Below are 5,907 nucleotides of genomic sequence, written 5' to 3' on the forward strand. Positions count from 1 at the left end.
TTATAATGGCTCCGAAATGAAAACTAAATCATTATAAATATTCAAGGGGGGGGGGGGATATGTGCGCAGGAATAAGATTTTCCTCCGAGAGAGATCGTTGAAATTACATTCTATCATTCTCTGCATACTTGTTCAAACACCGCGTCAGAGCTCGACGCGAGAAACTCCGTTCTACTTAATGCATTACGGCGACGTTAATGAAAGCAGGTCTGTTTATTCTTCTGTCGCGACGCGCGGATGCGATATTACATTCATCTCCTCCCCCCTCCACGAAAATTTATCGGAGGCCTTGGTCAGTAAAAAAAAAGCCGCAAGTCCCATTGTTCGCCAACGTATACCGAGTTTCCCCGCGAAATATGATTTTCGTTTGAACAATGCGGATCGACCGCAAAAACCGCGCGAGGATTAACCTTCTTCGAGAATCATCCCCGGGTGTTTGCACTTTAACCTCCGCAAAGAGCGCTTTAGTCTCGATTTAGGAATCTAGTGTCTCTCCGTCATCTCTCGCGAGAGAGACGAAGATAAATAAATAATTAATACGCTCGATGGTGCGCGTTAATAAAAGATTTGCGGAACTCGTGGAATGGCTTGAACAGAGAAGCGATTTTTCTATCGAGGTAAATTGCGAGACTAATTTCGCGACAGGCGATTATGATTTCCGGACGCGATTTTGCGATCTTGCTTGGCGGAAGTGGCGATCGTAAGAGCGATCAATCGCGCACGCGATTACGCGTAATTGCGGTTTATAAGTAGAGTAGATAGTGCCGTTTTTCAAGCAAGTTGCTATTAATACACTTTCTTTTTCCTTCCTTTCCTGCAGAAAGTTCAAAATATTTTCAGGTTACGCAACATATATTGTACGATCATCATGTATTGGGAAATCAATAATTTATATATAATATATAATGATGTGATATTATTTCTTATTTTTTTTATAAATAACATTTCTTATTTTTTTTTCAAGAAATAACATCCTATGCAACGTGCTTCGAAGAGAGAATTTAATTTATTAATATATTATATATATAATAAGAAAAAGGTATAAAATATATATAATATAAATTATATATAATATATTATGTATATCAGATTGTGCTTCTTCATAGTTGAAGAAAGAAGAAATAAATTAAAACTGACTGAGGACTTTATCAAACCAACAACTAATACTTTAGTAAGACTTTCCGTGTGAAATACAATGTTTAAACTTCAACAGTCTAGAAAGAACTAGATGGTAGTGCGATAATTTTAAGGAAAAATTAATATCATTGAAATTAATTAGTTGTGCACACGGCATAACTTTTTCTTGACACGATACCAAATAATTAAATAATTCTCAATACGAGATTTAATTTTTAATAATCCCTCTATCCCTCCTAAAAGGGCGAGAAAAATATCGGGACGGAAGTCGCTGAATTGGGAAATTATTAAAAATAAAATCTTATATTTAAACAAATGTGTGTCCCATGCACAACTAATCAGTTTCAATAAAAATTAATTTTTCTAATTTAACATCCGCGCTCTTTCCAGCCTATTAAACCAATTCCCATGATTTCGCAGAGAATTCACTTTACGTATAAAAACGCAGACAGCAATAATCTAGTTGGAGCTTGAAACTTTTAATCCTGTTTCCCTCTCCGGAAATGCGCCTCATTTTTTTTAACATTCTCTAATATCGCGAACGACGATTTTATTGACCCCGCAAGCCGCAAAATCCCATCGCCCGGTCAGTCTCTACTGATTTTTCCCAGGAAAATCCAATATCGCTGTAATGCGAATGTTTTTCGACGACGAGAGTCAGCATCATAAAATTCCACCTGATCTCCCATTAGAGGCATCGCGGAAACATCGACGATTCGCCTTTGATCTCGACGAATGCATCAAACGCGCGCGCTCTCTCTCTCTCTCTCTCTCTCTCGTTCAACGAATGACGTAATAATAACCGCGCGTAATCGAATCGGCAACGCTAATTTCGGTAATGGCCATCCTCTCCCTCTCCTCTTCCTCCTCCCCGACGAACGAAAGAGAGCATCGACACTCGTTTCCGGCACGCGTGAATTGTAATCGGGCATCTCTCTCTTGCGCGGGGACGCGCGAGATATCTATAATTATATTATTAAACTGCGATATATATATATTATCCGCGATGCGACTTCTCGCGCCGGTAATAATTCGTCCGCGAAGATGAAATTATTTCGGCAAATTGATACGGTGTATTAAGGTAATGGATATCCGTCGACAATCGCGCCGGAATTTTGCAGACGCGGATTATCGCGATTAATGTGTGTATGTGTGTGTGTGTGTGTATTGAACTCGCTGTTTGCGCGGGGAAATTCCGTTTCTGCCGAAAATCCATATCTTCTTCGCAACCAAAATAACTTGCGTATTAATAATTTTTTCGTATCTAATTAATACATTACACATCAAGATAATTCATTCATGTAAATGTAAAGTGACAGACACAGGTATAAATACACATGCATGGAGAATTTCGCGTATATTTGCAATTATAAAACTTATATAGGTGAGATAAGTAAAATATACAAAATTGACCTGTTTTTCAAATGTATCTTTAGCGTTACTTTATATATGTATGTCGCTGTCTTTAATTACCTTTACTTTAAATAAAAACTATTATTTAATCGTCAAGTTGTTTAATGTTTAAAAATCATCCGCAAAGTATTATACGTCTATAAAGATTTCTCGCTCTACGATTTTGCAAATATAGAGATAATTCGCTGATACGCGTAACAAGAATTGATGACGCTCAAGCGCAAACAATAGTGCTGAATCATACAATCACAACTGACAATAAAAGCTACGATTGAGATTAGAGATAAATTATAGAGATATATTAGTATTTCTAGTATAGACAAAACGTAAGATAAAAATACACAAAAAAAAATTAAATATATTATTAAATATTCTCAAAAAAAAATATTCTCAAATAAAAAAATAGATGTGTCTGCGACACATATCAATCATAATACACGAGAATCAATTTGCATATCTAAATTTTAGAGACATATCAGTATTTCTATAAGTATAGACAAAAAATGTAAGATAAAAATACGCAAAAAAATAAATATATTATTAAATATTCTCAAAAAAAATATATTCTCAAATAAAAAAATAGATGTGTCTACGATATATGTATATCAATCATAATACACGAGGGTCAATTTGCATATTTAAATTTTAGAGACATATCAGTATTTCTATTAGTATAGACAAAGAAAACGTAAGATAAAAATACGCAAAAGAATAAATATATTATTAAATATTCTCAAAAAAGGTATTCATATAGATGCGTCCGCGATACATATCAATCAGTTTGCATATTATACATATTTCATACATGTCCATTCACCAGAGTCCTATTCGCGTGATTCCAGAGACATAATCGGCCCCCTCTTATCGCAACGACTCATGAGAATTGTAACACGTCAATCGGAAATGAAGGGCCGGTTGTTTTTAATTGCGCACGAGTGGCTTTGCAGAATTAAAAGAGCCTTGATTTATTGCACGCGCGTGTCTAAGGATCATCATTCACACGTGTACAACGCACGTATTACGCCGCAATTGCGTGTACGAGGAAAATGGCCGTTCCGCATTTTACTGACACTACACCAAGAGGGGCTCGAGGGTGGTTTCGCGAATAAATGAACGCGACGTCACTATAATAACGCGGTAAATATAAACGCGACAATTCCTTATTCACCCCCTGTCGCTTGGATCGCGTACGGAATTATGATTTATACCCCCTTGTGTATGTGCGTGTATTTATATACGGATACGCGGTATTAGCTAGTAACATCGATTTCGCGTTAGATCGACGGACGCCTTCATCGTCGCTCTCGCACATATCCGTCATTATGTCGTAATATTCCAGGGTTTGACTAAGTGGATTCAACCCAATAAAACCCGGTGGGTTAAACCCACTTTAAAAAACTTACTTAAAAACCCATTTATAAAACCCATCCTAAAAATTTAATAATATTATAAATGAAGTATTTAATATTAATTAATTTTTATTTAATTTTTCTTATTTATTAATGTAATAGAAGCTCTATTACATTAATAAATAAAAAAAATTAAATTAAAATTAATTCATAATAAGGAATTGTGCCAATTAAATAGCCAATTTTCTTAATCATTAGCGAATTATAAAAAATTAAATTTAAAAAATTTAAAAACCCAACAAAATCCCAAAAAACTCAAGAAAACCCAAAAAAACCCAATAAACCCCAAAAAACCCACTGGGCTGAGCTTTTTAAAAAAAACCCGGGTTTTTTCAAACCCTGTAATATTCGGGCAATTGTCGGGTGATGAGCATATTATATTTTACGACGAGCGAGTATTTCCCGCCAAACGAATCTGTATCAATGCGTTAATAATCCTGCGATACGAAGATCGAATTGTTCCGCTGAATTCACCGAGTGTCGCATCGAGATAGCGAAACTGGCTGGCGATGAACGTATATGTATTATCGATCGACGGACAGCGCGACAGATAAAACGACGTTTGTTTAATGAAACGAGAAATAACTTACTAGTGCGAGCGTAGTAGAGATAACCTTTGCGTCAAATTGCATAAATTTTCACGCATCATTCTCATTCTTATTCCGACCCGTCGATTACGATACGCTCGGCTATTTCTTATCGCGCGCGAACTCTTTCGTGGCTTAATAAGTGTAAAAATTTTCACGTGCGCGAAGCTTTTATTTCGCTGCTTCATTTTCTCTGCCGGAATACTCGCGATATCAAAAATCCTTGAAACCCCCGCAAAAATATTCCCTCCCATTTAGCATTAATATGAAAGTAATGTTAATTCCGCGAGCGATAACCGCGAATATTTTCTCGAAGGAAACGAAAAAACTTTAAAATTAAGAGAAATCTCAATTTAAAAGTTAATTCTCTCGATATTTCTAGAAAAGGAGGATTGTATATTATATAATGCATATTGTACACATAGGTATTTGGCCCTCCTTCTGGAATCAACAAAAAATTAAGGATTTGCTCTCTTTTTGAATAAACGCTGCACAATTTATTTGCACATTTAATATAATTAATTTAATATAATAAATAAAAATAACAAAATAGTAAAAAATAATAAAAGAATAAAAAATTTTAAAAATCTCAAACTAAAAAACGCAAAAAAAAATTCTTTCTCATCAACTACTTTATTGCGATGAAAGTTTTCACAAAAAGTATATAAATTTCAAATTCAATTATAAGTATTCGAATTTCTAAAGTAACATTTTGAATCATTTCCCTTCCCTAAAAAAATCCTGCGGATGCTTTTGATTGTATATTATATATTAATTATCGTTGTACTTCCTCTTAATCCTCCTCAGCAATCTGGGTCTTTTAAGGAACGAGCTTTCTAAATTACTGTTCACAAATTTCGCTTTGTATAAACAACTGGGTTTAATATATTTTAATTAATATAGATTTTAAAGGCATTTGGCTTTGTGATCAAGATGTTAACAAATAATCCAGAATTTTTTTGGATCTTTTAAAAGTCTAGAACATAAAAATAATATGGGTTGAACTTAAAAGACCTAATTTGCTGACGGGGGATTTGTAAAAAAAAAAAAGATTGCTGACGGAGGGTTAATTTTGGAGGCCATCGTCATCGATCGGAAAAAACCGAATGGAAAAACCGAAATCCATTCATTCGCAGCATCCGCGTTTCGAACAAAGATTACGCGTCGCATTCTTCATCTCCGCGATGATTAGCGCAAGGATATCATCGACGGAGAGGAGTTTACGATCGTTCGGATTCATCGGCAATGATCTATCCGTGGTGGACGCCTACGACGCCGGGGAATAGAAGCCGGAGAGCTCAGCAGAGTGGGAGATGAATTATAAAGTGGCGTTCTACGGTGAGAGGTCTTACAGTTACACT

The 5,907-nt window shown here is 35.4% G+C and overlaps 1 protein-coding gene across 4 annotated transcripts in view; it reads right to left on the reverse strand.

Annotated features, from left to right (window-relative positions):
- LOC145934366 (kin of IRRE-like protein 1) overlaps window positions 1-5,907 on the reverse strand; it is a 506,904-nt gene that overhangs the window by 358,381 nt on the left and 142,616 nt on the right. The window lies entirely within an intron of this gene.

The sequence above is a fragment of the Prenolepis imparis genome, unplaced genomic scaffold, assembly GCF_030444845.1.
Source record: "Prenolepis imparis isolate NDT839.2.m4 unplaced genomic scaffold, iyPreImpa1.0 SCAF_3, whole genome shotgun sequence".
Classification (NCBI taxonomy): Eukaryota; Metazoa; Arthropoda; class Insecta; order Hymenoptera; family Formicidae; genus Prenolepis; species Prenolepis imparis.